Source organism: Temnothorax nylanderi, unplaced genomic scaffold (assembly GCF_030848795.1).
Source record: "Temnothorax nylanderi isolate EJ_2023f unplaced genomic scaffold, tnyl_v1.0 TNYL_tig0623_pilon, whole genome shotgun sequence".
In the NCBI taxonomy this organism is placed as follows: Eukaryota; Metazoa; Arthropoda; class Insecta; order Hymenoptera; family Formicidae; genus Temnothorax; species Temnothorax nylanderi.
Window position 1 is genome coordinate 76651 of NW_027249685.1, and position 18076 is coordinate 94726.

Below are 18076 nucleotides of genomic sequence, written 5' to 3' on the forward strand. Positions count from 1 at the left end.
AGTTTTTATATAGTTTCAGTTCGTTTCCGCCTTGCCTTGCCGCAAGCCGCCTGTATCTGCGTTCCTTAAATATATTCGTTATACCAGTAAATTTGTGTAATTTACTCAATAATACTGTATGCTCATTACTGTATATTTCAGGTACAAAGGAGGCAACATGGATCACCTGCAGTTCACAAAAGCAATCAATCAATCATCGACAAAAATTAATAAATCTATTTGCAAAAGATGAGATGCTTTTAAGCAAAGATTGTATCCGTTTATCAGAACTTTGTGTAACTTTATGGAGTTCTTTGAGACATATTGCTGCATAAATCTTCCCTTGTTGTTCGCACATGCTCCAAAAATGATAAATATTAAGCATATTGAGAATTAAGTAACATATTACGCAAAGTAAAGCGCAAACGTTATATGTAGATCACAATATTAGCGATGAAAACATTTTTGCTCTTTACACCTCTTTCCTGCCTCTAACTTGGGCTTATTACTTTCACATACATAATGTATTAAACAGGATAGAAAACATAATAACAATTTACTATTTTTTGTTTTTTTATGTTAATATTCTTTATAAACCTTATTCATGTACGGATGTCTACATTAAACTTATATTCTTTATTCTATCTAGGTAAATGTATTTGTTTACTATAGCTTACTAAATCGACTTATTGTTTTATTGGTAAGATTTTACATAAGGGTCTTTACATATCCACGTTTCGTTAATATACATTGTCTGATCTAATTAAGAAAATAAAATTGAAATATTAATCAATCCATTACATTTTTTTTTCATTTTTAGAATTATATTAGAAGGATTGAAAGAAGGATTCAATACTTTACTCATCCACTAAATAAGGCTTTTATTGCACAATTACAACAACAAAATAAACCTCAATCCTAGAATAAAACAAAATAGAACTTATTTTCTACACAGTCTTCAGGTTTGGAAAGCAGAAATCCGTTCTGCTTTTTTTAAAACAAAACTAGCCCAGTCAAATTAAGATTTTTGGATGAAAAAATTGCCGGCAAGCTGGAAATTGGTATACAGGTTTATTTTAGTGTTCTTTTAAACATACTAAAAGTCCCCATACATAGAGCGTGAGCCGGCTGCGCCATCTTGAAAAAAAAAAGAGTACAAAAATGGGTTTTTTGCGAATAACTCGGAAATTATTAGTTTCACGGGAAAGAACATTCAGAGCGAAAATGTAGCTGATAAAATTCCTCGCAATTTGGTTTTTTGTAGAACTACGTACGACCATTAGTTCCCGAGATAGATTTTTTTGAAACATCGGGCAAATGAGGAAAGAGCTGTTTCTTCGAGCGTTTTTTCAAAATATCTGTTCTGGCTGTCCGAAAAGTAAAAAATGCATACAATGAAAGTGAAAGAGAATTAAATTACCTACAAAATGCATTATTTATGTTATACCGCGCGACTAATATTTCTGGAAATATTACGGTTTAAATGAAATTTTGACTTTCGAAAATTATGAGAATAAATATTTCCTCGCAATATAAGTCGGAAATGGGTAGTCCTACGTAAAAAATTGTTAAAATCAAATAGAAAGGTTATTAAATTTTCATTATTTTGGTTTTTGACCGATTTGCATACGACTAATAGTATTTTTGATATCCGTAAAAGAAACGGTTTTTAGGTACACTTCTCAAAATGGCGGACTTCCGAGTTATCTTTTTTAAAAAAATACACATGTTTCTTGAAGTTTATTAAATTATCTTTAAAATGATTTTTTATTTGACCTTCTGTGATGAATACTTCCAGAGATATAGCCTTTTAAATATTTGTTTATGTTAAAAATTTCTTAATAATTTATAGTTTTTTTTACAAAACATGACATAAAAATACTTTAGAAAAAATAATATCGACATTTTTTCAAAAGTTTATATGCATATGTATGTGATCCTGCAGTGGAACCGGTTTTGAAATGAAAGTTTTTAAAGAATTGTCATTTCAATTATGCCTTTCTTAAGAGTTTTCGTTAAAAAATGGGGTTTGCCACACTTTTTTGTAATTTTCTCAACTAATCTTTCTGTCCGTGCACGGTACAGTCACGGTACGGGCACGACACAGTTATGTCTGAATCGACTTTAAGCCTTTACTATCCTTTGTATTTTTTTTAATACTATAAAACATTTATAAAATCTTTCACCGTTTCTTTATTAATGTATATATTGTGTATTAAATAGAGCGAAGAAGAAAACGAAGATAGAGAAGAGAAATGAATGAGATAGAAATGGATGATAGAAGGGCTCGATCCCTATCAAGGTCGAGAGACAAGCTAAGTCAACTGAGTCTCTCGCGAGACGGAGACGACATGAGGAAACAATTAGATAGGAAAAAAGACAGAAAGAAGCAGGAAGAAAAGGAAGCGAAAGAAAAAGAAAAGTTAGTATATTGCTTTATTTTTAGATTATTAAATTACATATGCAGGGTGACCTCTGCAACCAACTCTGAGGAACGATAAGTCGCGCAGAAAGGATCATTTTTTTGTCAAGAAACCCATGTTCTCTGACGCGTCGTTTAGGAACTCCGCGCAGACAGGTCTTAAGTAACATTTATTAAATTATAAGTAATTATTTATTTATTGTTTCAAGTACACTTGCAGACAGTTTACAGAAGTTTACGTTTAAAGTATCTATCCTGATTGCATTCATGACACCATCGTAACATTGATTGTCGGACTCTATCGAACATTTGAGATCATGTTGCGACCAACTGTAGCGCAGTATACAATCAGGTTTAGGGTGGACACTTTGAAAACTTGTAAACTGTCTCAAATGTACTTGAAACAATAAATAAATAATACATCTCACAATTGTAATAAATGTCACCTAAGTCTTGTCTGCGCAGTTGTAACTCCTAAACGACGCGTATAGGGGTTGTTTGACAAAAAATGATCCTTTCTGCGAGATCTATTGTTCCTCAGAGTTTGTTGCACAGGTCCTGAATCAATCTGTATAGTTGTGGCAACACAATTTATGTATTTTGTTTATTATTGGTTTACTTTAGTAATAAATATAAATGATTTAGGAAACGGAGAGAGGAACGAGAAAGAAAGAGACACGAAGAAATGAATGTAGGCACGGTTGAAGAGGATGAGGATGAGGATAAGGATAAGACAGAAAATAAAAAAAATAAAGGAAAGACAGAAAAAAAGAGGAGAAAGAGGAGGACAGAGACTGCAGGAAAGAAACGAGATGTAAGTTACATTTGTCACATTACAATTACTTAAAGAAAGGAATGTAAAAGTCACCATTTTGTACCTTTAATAGGAACCTGTACAACACGCTTTACTATCTTTTTTGAGGTTGAAAGAAGAAGGAAATAATAATTTTTCACCAGGAAATTTAAGGAAATATTTTAGAAGCGACAATAAATGTCTTTAAAATGTGTGTCAAAATAGCTGTGTTTGGGCGGTTTAACTACATTTCCATTTAATGAATTCTACACCACGAAATTGTATAGAAATGTCTGTACATAAAACACGAGCGCATGCACCATTGCTCATATACACTTGTCATACCGTGTGTATAAAAATTCGGAAACGGCCAATTATCTCAGAAAGTATTTCTTTTATGGGAAAAATGTTTGGGAAAAATAAGAAAAACTTGGAGGATTTAAAGGATCTTATTAAATTATAGATCCGGGGACCATGTTGGGCCCAGTAGAGCTCAAGTAAATTTTTTAAATGGAAATTCCTATTTTGTAGTGTATCATCTTTCTCTACTAAATAATTTGAACAACTTTTGTCTATATTTTTTTATTTGCCTAGTACTTTTTGAATGGTGTAGAATTCATTAAATGGAAATGTAATGCTTGTTAAACCGCTCAAACACAGCTATGGTTTGACCATATATTTTAAAGACATTCTCTCTCTCTCTCTCTCTCTCTCTCTCTCTCTCTCTCTCTCTCTCTCTCTCTCTCTCTCTCTCTCTCTCTCTCTCTCTCTCTCTCTCTCTCTCTCTCTCTCTCCCCTCTGCCTCTCCCTCTCTCTCTACCTCTCCTTCTCTCTATAGTTTAGCTCTCTTTCTATCTACAGCGTCTGTCACTTTCGGCATGCGCACAGGGAACAATCATCCCCTAAATACCTCTATCTCGCACAGATGTTGGAGACACATCTCAAACCTACATTTTCCTTCCAGGTATATATGTTCTAAGTCACGTACTACTATTATAACATATAATACTAACCAATAAATATCCACACATTTGGATGTTTACTGCCAAATTTCTTTGAAATTTTGTTGTGAAAACTCTCAACTATATTATTTGTACGAACAGGACAGCCATACACAGAGACCTTGTTTGCTGCGGGCAACCATGTCTTACGTAAATAGGACATAAATTGTAATACCATAGGATCAAGAGACACGGTAGTGTCTCGCGCCAAGTACACGCGGAGCGAGACCGACCGTGACTCTTTTACGCGACGCGACGGGTTGCGAGTATCGAGATTGTTGAGATCTCGATAACGAGTGAACGGATCAAGTTCTAAGTAGGCTTGATCGATAGCTTGGGGTCGATTTGGGGGAGGGGGGGGTATCTCTTATAAAATTTTCCGCTACGTGCCCTACGAGCGGAGATATTGCGACGCAAAGTTCAAAATGTGAAAATTTTATTTTAAGATACTTCTACTAACGCTCTCATGCCATGCCATCATTTCATTGGCTGGAGTCGCGTCCTTTTCACTTTTTCGACACCAGGGCGGTGCTAGTATCGCCAGTTTCGATATGCACATATGTATACGTGTGTGTATGTACTGTATGTGTACTGCGCGAGTGCAGATAGTGCGTTTAGCGCGCTGTCACACATCAGTTAACCTATCTTGAGAGATACAGTAGTACGCGGGAGTTGCGTGATGGCCGCGGTGGCGTACACACGCGTTTTAACCTAACTAGCGATCGCGAAAGTTTAGTTAGTTTCGAGGTCATTTAGAGGGTTACGAGAGTAGTTTAGGGGTTGATAAGGACATTATAAATAGAATAGAATATAGGGAAAAAGAAGGAGGATAGGATTTCTCCCCCTCCGGGAGGGGGAAATATGAGTAAAAGCGTAATAGCTAGAAAGTATAGGACAAAAATCCCGCAAGCCAAGAAAGCAGCGTTAAATGTGGCAGCAGTTAACGAAAAGGAGAGAATAATGGCTGGACAAAAAAGATCAGCGGGTAACGAAGATGTAGAGAACAAGGAAGAGAAGGATACAAGGGGACATCCACAGGAAGAGGAAGACTGGAAGATAGTAGAAGGAAAGAAAATGGCGAAGGATAAGCGCGCCAAAATACAGGCGGAAGTGGCAGCCATGAAGACGAACAACAAGGAAGACGCTAACAACCAATCAAAAGAGAGTGACGTCAACACGGAAGATCCAATGGACCAATCAGAAGAGATTAATATGGAAGAGACAAGGTACGACACGGCTAGTGAGATGGAGACAGACACGGTGAGTACAGCACGTGTGCACATAGCAAAGGCGAGAAGTGAGAATACAAAAGAAAACACGGGCGAAGTAAGGATGACAGAGGAGGATACAACAGTAAGGAAGAAGTGGTCAAGGGAGGAATATATTTGTTATAAAGGAATGCTAGAAAGGATAAGTGAAATAGATGCTTCAGAAGTAATGGGAAAGAAGCAGGTTAAGTTTAGAGAAGGGACTAATGATACATACAAAATAATATTAAAGTTAAAAAAGGATGCAATGCAAACAAGAATAGGTAAGAACTTTTTTAAAATATGGAAAGTACTTACAAAGGAGGCGAAAAAACCTGATGAGATAATAATGCTATCATTTTCGTCAGCGTTATGTAAATTTAAAAACTGTAATGATGCTAATATTTGTTTAGAAGCAATCAACAAAAGTTCGGACACCATAGGGTACACAGCGGAGATTGACCAAAGGGGCTCGAAATACGTAGGAGTTATTACAGACTGGGGAGACAGTATAATCGACCTGTGGGACTCAATGGATGATCACGACGACGTGGAGAAGATTAGTCGTATGTACAGAAAGAAATGGGATAAGGAAGAGAAAAAATTAATAGAAGAGGATACAGGAAATTTAATAATTACATTTAATGGAGATACAGTGCGGAAAAAGCTGGATCTATTTGGAAGAAGCACGGCGATTAAGATTAGACCATATATTTCGGCAGTGAAACAATGCTTCAAATGTTTCAGATATGGCCATATCAAATCGGCCTGTAAGAGTGAGGAGAAATGTATCATCTGTGGAGAAACAGCCCATGGAAACTGCACGAAGGAAAACAAATGTAGAAACTGTGGAGGAAAACATAGATCCACATTCAGAGGATGTAAAATATATGAAATGAATAAGAACATTAATTGGACAATGGGATACTCAAATGTTTCTCGTAGGGAAGCAGAACGAATATTAGCAGGGAAAGAAAAAGACCAGGATCAAGAATATGGCAGATATGAGAAACCGGCGGAATGGCCAAAGCTGCCACCACAAAGAAGAGATGGAGAGAAGAGGGAAGTTTTCCCGGCAATAAGGAAAACAATAGTATATGAAGAGGAAAGGGAGAACAACAAACAACGAAGAATAACAACATATAAAGATAAAGCGAATACAAACAAAAATTACCAAGGTAAAAATAATAATGAATACTATAGACAATTTGATAATAGAAGTGAGGAGATAACAAAAGAAAAGAGAGGACTCGCATATAACCAAGATATGAAACGGGGAGAAGAAAGATGGGATGCGGAAGTATCAGACAATGAAAATGAAACGGAAACAACAGAGGAAGAGGTACAAGACAATGGAGCAGAACCAGTACAAAAGATCCCGGCAGGATTGAATAGGGAACAGGATATTATCCTAAACTTGGCTGCGAAGCTGAAGTATTATACAGATCACGATTGGGAATTCAGAAGGATCTTACAGGAAATGATACAAGGACCAGAACAAAAAGAATTAAGGATAAGTGATCAAGAAGAAGCAGGAAGAACTAAAGAAGAAATTATGCAAAGAAAAAAGGAGTTAGAACTAGAGGAAAAAAATAGAAGACAAAGGATGATAGTAGGTGATATCAAAAAAGACTTTTGGAAAGGAAGAGGCAGGGGAGTGACACGTGAAGGTGACCGACCGGGCACTTCACAGAGTCGCTACTAAATAATAGCCACGTTCACACTAAAAATAGCAGTTTGGAATTGTAGAGGTTATCAAGGAAAAAAGAATGAAATACATAAAAGAATACAAGACTACGATATTATGATATTAACGGAAACAAAGAGTAACAAAAATAATATAATTTTTTCAGGATATAGAACATACAGGAAAGATAGTAGAGGTAAAAGTGGAGGAGTAGCAATATGTATTAGAGATAATATTGAATTTGAAATAATAAATGGATGGAAGAACATACATGAAAGTTTTGATATAATAGGAGTAAGATTGATAAATACTACAGAAAAGATGAATATAATAGCAATATATAGAAGACCAGGAAATCTTACAGAAGCAACATGGAAGGATATATATAAATTTGAGAAAAAAGACTTGGAAACAATTATAGCAGGAGATTTTAATGCCCATCACACCCAATGGAATTGTCAAGACATTGACAAGAATGGAGAGATATTAAATGAACTAATGTATAATCGGGAATACATATGTGTTAACGAGGATACACTATCTAGAATCGGTGCAATTGGGCAAAACTCTAACAATTTGGACATAGCATTTGCTACTATAAATATATATGACAATATGGAATATGAACAAATAAAGGACCCGTGGGACTCGGATCATTATCCAATAGAGTTCAGAATAGGAACAGAAATTACAAACTACAACAAGAAGTCAAACAAATTTACTACTAAGAAAACAAAATGGACGGACTACAAGGAAAATATGAGAAGAATTATAGATGAAAATAAAGACAAGATTAAGGACGCACTTTGTGACAATAATTCCAGCATGAAAGAGAAATATAAAGCTTTTGTGGAAATTATTAAAGCAACAATAGAAAAAATTACACCAAACTATAGGAAGAAGAAAAAAGTAACGACCAGGGAAAAGGAAAAGAAGAAAAATAAACAAGAAGAAAGACCAAGGGGAGAAAAGTTAAATGGTGGGACGCGGAATGTGATGAAGCTATAAAGAGAAGACAAAACGCATTAAAGAACTTTAAAAAAATAAAAAATTTACATTCACTAATGGAATATAATAAAAGAAAGGCCGAGGCGAAGAAAATCATCAACAGCAAGAAGAGAAATAGTTTTGACAAATTCTGTGCATCAATTAACAGATTCACCAGTCCCACTTATGTGTGGAACACAATGAGAATTTTCAAGAACGTCAAGAAGAAAATAAATTGGAATAGCTGGACACACAAGAGCAGAGAAGAGGAAATCAGGAAAGAAATACAGAAGCTGGCTCCACCAAGTGTACCAACAGAAATGATGGGAAAGGAGGGAGAAGTATACAAGGAAGCAAGTTTGGAAGACAAGTTTACACGGGAAGAATTACAAAGAGCACTGGAGATGATCAGAAAAAATTCAGCACCAGGAAGAGACGGAATAGAATATAAAATGTTGAAAGACATGACAGAGGAAATGGAAGAGGCATTATTGAACATATGCAATGAGGTGTGGACAACAGATTGGTACCCGGAAGATTGGAGAAAATACCAGACAATGTTTATAGACAAAATAGGCAAGGAAAAGGTGAGACCGATAGCATTATCATCATGCGTGGGCAAGGTAATGGAGAGAATGGTGAATGAGCGCCTAGTCTGGTGGGCTGAACGAGAAAATAAACTAGATAAAGATCAGAATGGATTTAGAAGAGGACGGTCATGTGCGGAGAATTTAGTGAAATTGACGACGGACATCAGAAACGGTATGTATAAAAACCAATACATACTGGCAGCTTTCTTGGATGTGTCATCGGCGTACGACAACGTAATATACAGTATTTTAATGAGAAAGTTAAAAAAACTCAAGTGTCCAAAAAATATCCTAAGATTTATAGGCAAGTGGCTTCATTATAGAGATACGGAATTCATAGTTAACGGTCAAGAAACAGAACATAGAAGAGTATATAAAGGGTTACCACAAGGAGCAGTACTTAGTCCGATACTATACGCTTTATATAGCGGCATTACAAATAAAGACGAGGTGGAATATGAATCGGTGCAATTCGCGGATGATATAGCGGCATATGTTATAAGTAATAATAGAAGAGAAAATAAGACTAAGTTGGAAAAGGCTGTGAATAATATAAATAAGAATCTAGAAGAACTAGGCTTAAAATTAGAACCGAACAAAACAGTTCTAGTCCAATTCTCCAAATATGGTGACTGTGATGATACATACATAGAAATACAAAATACAAAAATAAAGGCGCAGAAAGAGGCTAAGTTTTTGGGAATATGGTTAGATAATAGACTAGATTTCCACAAACAGGTACAAGAAACAAAAGGAAAAGTGAGTAAAGCAAACTCACTAATGACATATTTAAATAAGAAATCGAAAGGTATGGAAGTAAACACAGCACTGATGTTATATAAAAGTTTAATTAGAGCAATTACGGATTACGGGAATTTTGTATATTTTCCTAAAGAACAGAATCAAAAATTAAAAATGGAAAGGACACAGTACTTAGGAATAAGAACAGCGCTAGGATATAGGAACAGTACACCAAATAATGTGATAATAGCAGAAGCAAAAGTTACGTTGTTAAGAGATAGAGCGGAATTACTAGCAAGAAATTTTCTCAGTAAGATCAGTATATATGGTGAAGAAGATCTCTGCAGGAAGATAGAAGAGCTAACCCAAAATGAAGATTATGCAAGATATAGACAACCTCTACATAAGAAGAGTATAATAGGAGAAGCGTGGAGAAGAATTAAGTGGTGTAAAAGAAAAATGGGACCAAGAAGAAAATTTGAAATATTCGATATGGACTATAATACAGTTACACAACGAATATCTATAGATTTATCTATAGGATATAGTCGAAAGAAGAAAGGAGCCACAGACAGAGAATTGCTGGAGAAGATAAAGCAAAAATACGACCTGGAAGATGGACATACAGTAATATACACAGATGGTTCTAAGAGAAAGAAAGGAAAATCATTAGGTGCAAGTGTAGTAATAGAAGAACAAGAATTAGCATATAACATCAGTATCCCGAAGAATTGTTCGTCATTCACAGCGGAAGCAATCGCGATAAAAGCAGCGTTAGAATTAATGGAAAGTGAAGTTGATAAAAGACCTAAGGATATTGCGATTTTAACAGACTCTAAAGCAGTGTTGCAGGCGATACATAATAATCACCTGAGTGTATACAAAAATAAATATATAAGTGAAATTAGAGAAAGACACTTTAGACTAATAAATAAACATAAGAAAAGAGTTTTATACATATGGGTCCCGGCACACGTCGGAATAAAAGGTAATGAGATGGCGGATAAATTAGCAAAGGAGGCGACAGAGGAAGAGGAGGATACACAAATAGAAGTCCCGTTTATGGATTTTCGACAAGAGTTCAAAAGAGAAATATGGAATATGACACAGGATTCGTTGGTTAGGGATGCTAGCTACAAAGGAATCTACTATTTCAAGAATTTTTATAAAAGAACGAGAAAAAAACCATGGTTTCATAAGATAAATGAGGAAAGATACTATGTAACATTGATTAACCGACTGAGGAGTAACCACTTCAATGTCAATGAATCTCTAGCAAGAAAGGGGTATATAGAGGACGCTAGATGTGAGTGCGGTAACGAGTGTGAGAGTATCGATCACGTGCTGTGGAGATGTAGCAGATACGATGAGGAGAGGGAGAGATTGGATAGGGAACTCAGAGCGAGAGGAATAAGAGAGGAAATAGATGTGACAAGAATACTTAGAAGAAAAGAATGGATAACTATTAGAAGCATATACAACTTTATTAAAAGAATAGGAAGAATAATCTAGGGGACAAGAGATATAAATAATTAGGACAAGTACCGATGTGCTATATAACCCCAGGGAGGAGTTGAAGGCACCTATTATCCCTCACCCGAGGGAAACTCACAAAAAAAAAAAAAATACAGTAGTACGCGCGGAGCGAGACCGACCGTGACTCTTTACGCGACGCGACGATTAATTCAAGGTAATTGTTTTATGTAATTATCCTTTAATTATCTTATTCTATATATTACTGTTACTTATTTTACTGTTTATACTACGTTTACGTGAGTGTTTACATAGATTAATAATCTATTATATTCATTTATATATTGACAGCAGAGAGCTGATACTGAGATCAAGGAGTCAAGGAGCCTGTTCACACGAGGCGTTTCTGCCGCGCGATTGCGGCCGTGCGTTAACGTTTGCACGAGCCGCACGCTGTCGCGAGGTAAGGTGCGACAACGCGCGTACGCGAAACGGTAGTAACACCGTAATCGTGCCGGCGATATACTGAATTTGAATTGCTTCGTGCTTATCTGAAGATTTCGTATCCCTACGTCGTGTTACCACCGCTGCCGGAAAAGAAGGTTCTCTACGCTTGGCAGAAAGTGACGACTGACACGTTCGATTCCGACTTCGTTGATCGCAGAAGAGCTGGACTCGAGGTACGTTTCCGATTTTGCAATTATAACAGTATTGTGCGATGAATGTTGTACTAACCTCAAAGTCGGAGCATCCTTGCTCACCGCTACGGGATCGACGTAAAGTTTTAGCGGATTTTAATCTTCTGAATTAGCGTCGCAACAATATTAATCTTCCATTATCTATTGCCTCACAACTTTTCGATTTTAATATTCTGTAGCTGTATAGTTATTTGTACACAATCGTAATATTAATATACATCAGATTGTTCATGTTTTTGTGCTGTTACAGTTCTATGATTTAGAGGAACTGTTTCGTAACGGTGGCCCCGTGCCAGATACAAATTACATATTCCTGGGAGATTTTGTCGATCGGGGCTACTATAGCTTAGAAACGTTTACTCGTCTGCTCACACTTAAAGCTAAATGGTCCGACAGGATAACGTTACTACGCGGTAATCACGAAACTAGACAAATCACGCACGTTTATTTGGATTTTATGGTAAGTGCGCAACGATACTTTCTTTTCTGGGCTTTTTTTTACATTTGTGTATAATAAAGCTTTGATTTCATTGGTCTCTTCATTTTCTGTTCTAGATGAATGCCAAAACAAGTACGGCAATGCTAATGCGTGGAAGTACTGTTGTAGGGTATAACTCCACTTTTGATTACGCTCGAATAAAATTCTGTTTTAGTTAATTGATGAACAGGTTCTTTGTGTACACGGTGGATTGTCTCCAGCTATTAGAACACTAGATCAAATTAGAACGATTGAAAGAAATCAAGAGATTCCACACAAAGGTATTAATTGTATAAAGTGATATGTCATTGCAAAAGTTACATAATAATAAAAGTTACATGACTGGATATTTACTGTTATTGTACAATAATAATAAAATATCGTTGCTTAATTGCCATATTACAGGTGCTTTCTGTGATTTGGTCTGGTCCAATCCAGAAGATGTAGAAACATGGACAGTAAGTCCGCGTGGTGCAGGCTGGCTGTTTGGCAGCAAAGTGACTTACATGTTCATGGAAGTGAATGATCTTAAACTCATCTGTAGGGCGCACCAATTAGTTCAGGAAGGTATGTCTTTGCTCAAATATTTCTGTCGCAGATTTTTTTAAATATCTCGGAAGTATGTATTGATGACGCATATTTTTATCATGCAGGTTATAGGTACATGTTTAATGACAAACTCGTCACAGTGTGGTCGGTCCCAAATTATTGTTATCGATGTGGTAACATAGCTAGTATCATGCAGTTCACGACAGTGGATCAGAGATCACCAGTGCTGTTCCAGGCAGTGCCTGATTCCGAGAGAGTAATCCCACCTCTAATGCCCACTCCGTACTTTTTGTGATCTATCTTAGTGGCTCATCTGTACGGATGCGGAAGAGAAATGTCTGTGTCTAGACTCTACGGAATCACATGATTTGATTGGCCGGATCCAGGCTGGTACCATGACGGACCCACACATTCATGAGAATATATCACTGATTATATACATATTACTTTAGAAAATTTTGATTCCCTTAAAAGAAATTATTTGATGCGTTCTACGATCAAAGTACGATACTTAGAGAGGACTGAATTGTCGTGTGATTGATCTTATTCAGGGAATGTTCTTTAGATTTTTTAAGAACTTTATCAGGTTTTACATGTTGTAAAGTTAATTACATGTTGTAAAGCTAACTTTTATATATCTACATAGTATCTGCCATTGCATCAGCCTGATTTTGTAGCTCGAGAAAAAAAAGAAAACGATATTTTGCATCAGAGCAAATGTGAACATTCTGTGGTATAGACGCTTTTGCTGTCTACTATGTACATTCTGTAGAGCATTCATATCTCAGAGCAGCATTCTGGACTTTAATGTTCAAAAGACTAAGAGCTTTTAAATAATTTATGAGCGCGAATAGTCCAGTGCTGTGTGTGAATATAAAAAGAAAAGAAAAGAAAGAATATCACGTTTAAACATTCCGGCAAAAAGTACACTCTCTGAGTACAGTAAATGCTTCTCTGACATTACAATTGTTGTGCGTAGAATTCAGATTTATTAAAGCGTGAGCATATATAGTACTGTTAAGGTCTTCCTGAACATATAAATGATCTGTTGCTGGTTTAGGTACTGTGTGTGCTGCGTACCGTTCTTTTTTCTTCTAAATGCGCAATCGGTGTTCTTAGCAAGAATCGTAAATTCGGCTCTTTTTCGCCGAAGTACAAATAGCGTGTAGCAGTAGCCAAAGTTTTCCTGCTTAGGTAAGGAAATCCGATAGCGGGATCGTTATAGCATCTGTAGAGAGTTGTCTTATTATTTTTATGCACATGACATTTTTTACGCTTACTTTAAGAAATTCCGAGCTCAAATATTGTCTTTAAACTACCTTGACACACATTAATGTTCTTTCAAGAAAGATATCCACCGTTCGTTCGTCACACACACTTCTCTCTTCTATATATATATATATACATATATGCCAAATCGCTGTCGTATTGAATAATCGTAATTAGCTAATTGTCATAAGTTCATTAATGTAGGGAACAACTTGAAAAGAAAAAAACCGAGACCCTTAGCAATGTGCCTCTAAATTAATAAGCGTTTGTGTAATATAATGATACGTTATTGATATGACATAATTAATGGAAATGCACCGACCATTGCGTATCATAAGCCTGAATTCGACCATCGATTTTTGCTAGCTCACGATAATTCCTAACCGATCACAGACCCGACAATATTGGCATTGGCATTGTGGCACAGGCTGTCAAGTTGAGACTACTCTATTTTGAATTTTGTGATATAGACCGAAGGAGGCGTGTGCAATGGTCATGTCGATGTTTATAACGACTCTCCTTGTCGCACCATTCGAAGAGGTGTTTTGCGAAGACCCGTTATTCCAAGAAATGTAATAAACTTTTGAACAGTGCCTTCAGAACTATAACACGACGGTCTACTAGAAGTATAAATGCTTTCTTATTCTATTTCATATAAGCCTTCCGCTATTGTTTTGGAACGAGCCTTTGCTTTTTCGCGAAACTTTTCTACGATATTTACGTTTTACGATTTTACTACCTTTTAGGTCTACTCTTACAATTTTACATCACGCGCGCGCGGTATATTCTCTATTTGTACTACATATTATAACGTACAATTACAATTGCGCGATACTTTACGCGAGTAATGTATTACATAAGGTAGAGAGGAGCGCAATCTAGAACGAATTGGGACACGGAGCTTGCGTTACAAACTCGACTCGCTACATTTGCAGCCTTCCGAGTCGTGAAACGGTTTCGCAACGACGAGAAACGCCCTACGTGCGGTACGGATATCATTAGAAATCCTTTAAAAAAAAAGAAAAGAAGTATTAGCCTCTGTAATCTATTGGGGTGTTAGTAGGTAAACTGTGTTAGTTCTAAATTACTCTGTGTGAAGTGCCAAGCGCGCGCGCGCGACTCGTGTTAATGTGTGTGTGTGTGTGTGTGTGTGTGTGTGTGTGTGTGTGTGTGGTGTGTGTGTGTGTGTGTGTGTGTGTGTGTGTGTGTGTGTGTGAACACTGTGTGTGTGTGTGTGTGGTGTGTGTGTGTGTGTTTGTGGTGTGTGTGTGTGTGTGTGTAATGAAGTGTGTTGTGTTAATGTTGTGTGTGTGTGGTGTTGATTGTCATAATCGACAGAATTTCGATATCAGAACACGTTTTCGGGCCCAAACGCTATGGACCACACACGGGTATCGGATTTCGCGGAGGTACCGCGTTTTTGCCGCGCCGCGGGAGAGGGGGTCCGCGTTTTCGCCGCGCCGCGAGGTCCGCGTGCAACGACCGCGTTGGTCCGCGCGACGTCTTCTCGTTCGCGTTATCTCCCTCGTAGATGTTCTTCGCGCCCCCCGCGCCCCCATTCTCGCGCGTCTACACGGTCGCGGTCTCTCTCTCTCCATCGCTCGCGGTCTCTCTCTCATTCCCGTTCGCGCACGTCTTCTCGTTCGCGCGGTCTCTCTCTCTCCCTCGCTCGCGGTCTCTCTCTCGTTCCCGTTCGCGCGCGTCTTCTCGCTCGCGGCTCCCGTTCGCGTTCTCGCTCACGCTATTTAATCGTTTGGATCTTCGCGATATTTATTTTTAATATTACATTTAAGTAAGCGATAAACGAAGACAGCTTAATTCTAATGACAGGGAATGGGATGAATGGTAAATGAAAAAGAAAAATCGTTTAAACTTTTTACCATATTATAAACTTATTTATTTGTCATGTGGCATGAATTTTGTGTCGACAAGAATTCATACAAATAGGTTAGATTACTATGCACTTTATTCCTCTGATGGGGTTGAAAGACATTTTTAGGGAAGCCAACCCTTTACAAAATCATCTTACAATTAAATTATTTCCGCGTATAAGAAGACATACGAGTGTCTTCTCGTTTAAATTATAGACGGATTCGTCAAGAAGTCTCGCGATGATTTCATCGAACACGTGTAAAACTGCAAATTTTGCAGTTTTTTTTCGAAAGGCGAAAGCATCCGTACGGATGCTGAGATGAAATTAGATATGATAAAAAGCAAACGTTGCATTATTAGTAGGATATAAATTGACGAATCTGGGGGATACGCTCAGTGGCCGAGGACTGGAAGTCGCGAGTGCAACAAATTGTGGTAGAAAGAGGAACATGGAGCAAGAGTTGTTGGAGCAATCCACCCTTTTAAATTCGAGGGAAGACTTTGCCGCGTGGGAGCAACGATGCGACGAGTTTATCGAATCGTTGGAAGAACAAAGTCGAATTAACGGCCGCGATTATCGATCGGTCTTAAACAGTCGTTGGTCGCTTGTATCGCACGACTCGAAGGTCTGAAAGATTCGGTACGTCAACGTTTCGTGCATGTGGGTGCAGGATACAGTGCGAGTGAGACAGGACTTAGATGGCGTGAGATAGATACGGCTTTTGAAAGTCGTATACTGACCGGTGTGGTAATAAATCCAAACACATCGACCCTCATCAATTTCTCAAAGATGCGAGAGACATTGTACTCATTCATGTGCGAATCGTCATGCAACGACATGAAAATGTAAAAATAAACACAATGTTTAATGGTGAATTTGTTGCGGGCGACAAACGCGCGAATAAAAGTATCGCTACGAGAAACTATGAACTCTTCCGTGAGTCCGATTTGTGTGAGTGGTACAAGCGACACGTCATCGAGCCTACCCAAGCAAAGCTGGAGGAATTCCAGGAACGCGATAGCGGATGGGCGTTGTCGCGTATACTTACTTTGACTGTAAATGTGAACAAATATAATCCATTGCACGCGGGGTGTCTTGTGGAAATACCGCGAGAAATTAAATTGAAGAGAGCGGTGATAAACGTGCGATCAATGGACAATGCATGTTTCGCATGGTCAGTGATGGCGGCTCTGCATCCACCCCAAATAAATGCAGATCTGCAATCGTCGTATCCTCATTACACGTCGGTACTAAATCTTACAAACATTAAATTTCCAATGACGTTGGATCAAATTAAACGGTTTGAAGATCACAACGAAATCTCCATCAATGTGTACGGTATCGAGAAAAAAAACAAGGAACTTGCGATCTTGCCAATACGGGTTACTGGTCGAAAGATGGACAGGCATGTAAATCTGCTGTACGTGCACGACGACAACGTGGGACATTTTGCGTGGATCAAGAACCTATCCCGCTTCGTGAGCTCGCAATTGAGCAAGAATAGGAACAAAAAATACTTTTGCGATCGGTGAGTATACATTCTAATAAATAATAAAAATATTTTACGTGAAAATATATAAAAAAAAATTTCATTATTTACAGATGTCTGCACTATTTCTACACGAGCGAGAAATTGGAAGCCCACACCGTCGACTGTCGGGAGATGAACGACTGCGCGATCAAGTTACCGAGCGATAACGACAAGTGGTTGGCTTTCAAGAATCACGGCAGGAAGGAACGAGTTCCGTTTATAGTATACGCCGACTTGAATGTACCCTGGAGAAGATGGAAGCGGATCCGGAAACGTCCAGGTACACGTATCAACATCATCGCGTATTTAGCATAGATACTACGTGCGCTGCTCGTACGACGACTCGCTATCAATGTATCGGTTTCGTCGCGATAAGGAGTGCGTCGCGTGGTTCGCCGAGGAGCTAAGACGTTTAGCTCACGACGTAAAGACAATCTTGTCCACTAATGTACCCATGGCGGATTTCACGCGAGACGAGTGGGAAAAGTTTAACAGCGCAACGCACTGTCACGTGTGCGAAAAACCGTTCGAGCCAGACGACGTGCGAGTACGCGATCATTGTCATCTGACCGGTCAGTACAGAGGTCCCGCGCACTCAAACTGTAATCTAAACTATAAAGATTCGCATTGCATTCCCATAGTTTTCATAATTATCGGGCTATGACGCGCATTTTATTATAACGGAAATAGCAACAGCGTACGAAGGACATGTAGACTTGCTCCCAATTACAAAAGAGAAATATATTTCGTTTACGAAA

General features: G+C 37.9%; 1 pseudogene; it reads left to right on the top strand.

Annotated features, from left to right (window-relative positions):
• Positions 1-10443: 10443 nt before the first annotated feature.
• LOC139784414 (serine/threonine-protein phosphatase 6 catalytic subunit-like) lies at positions 10444-13086 on the top strand (annotated as a pseudogene).
• The last annotated feature ends 4990 nt before the right edge of the window (positions 13087-18076 follow it).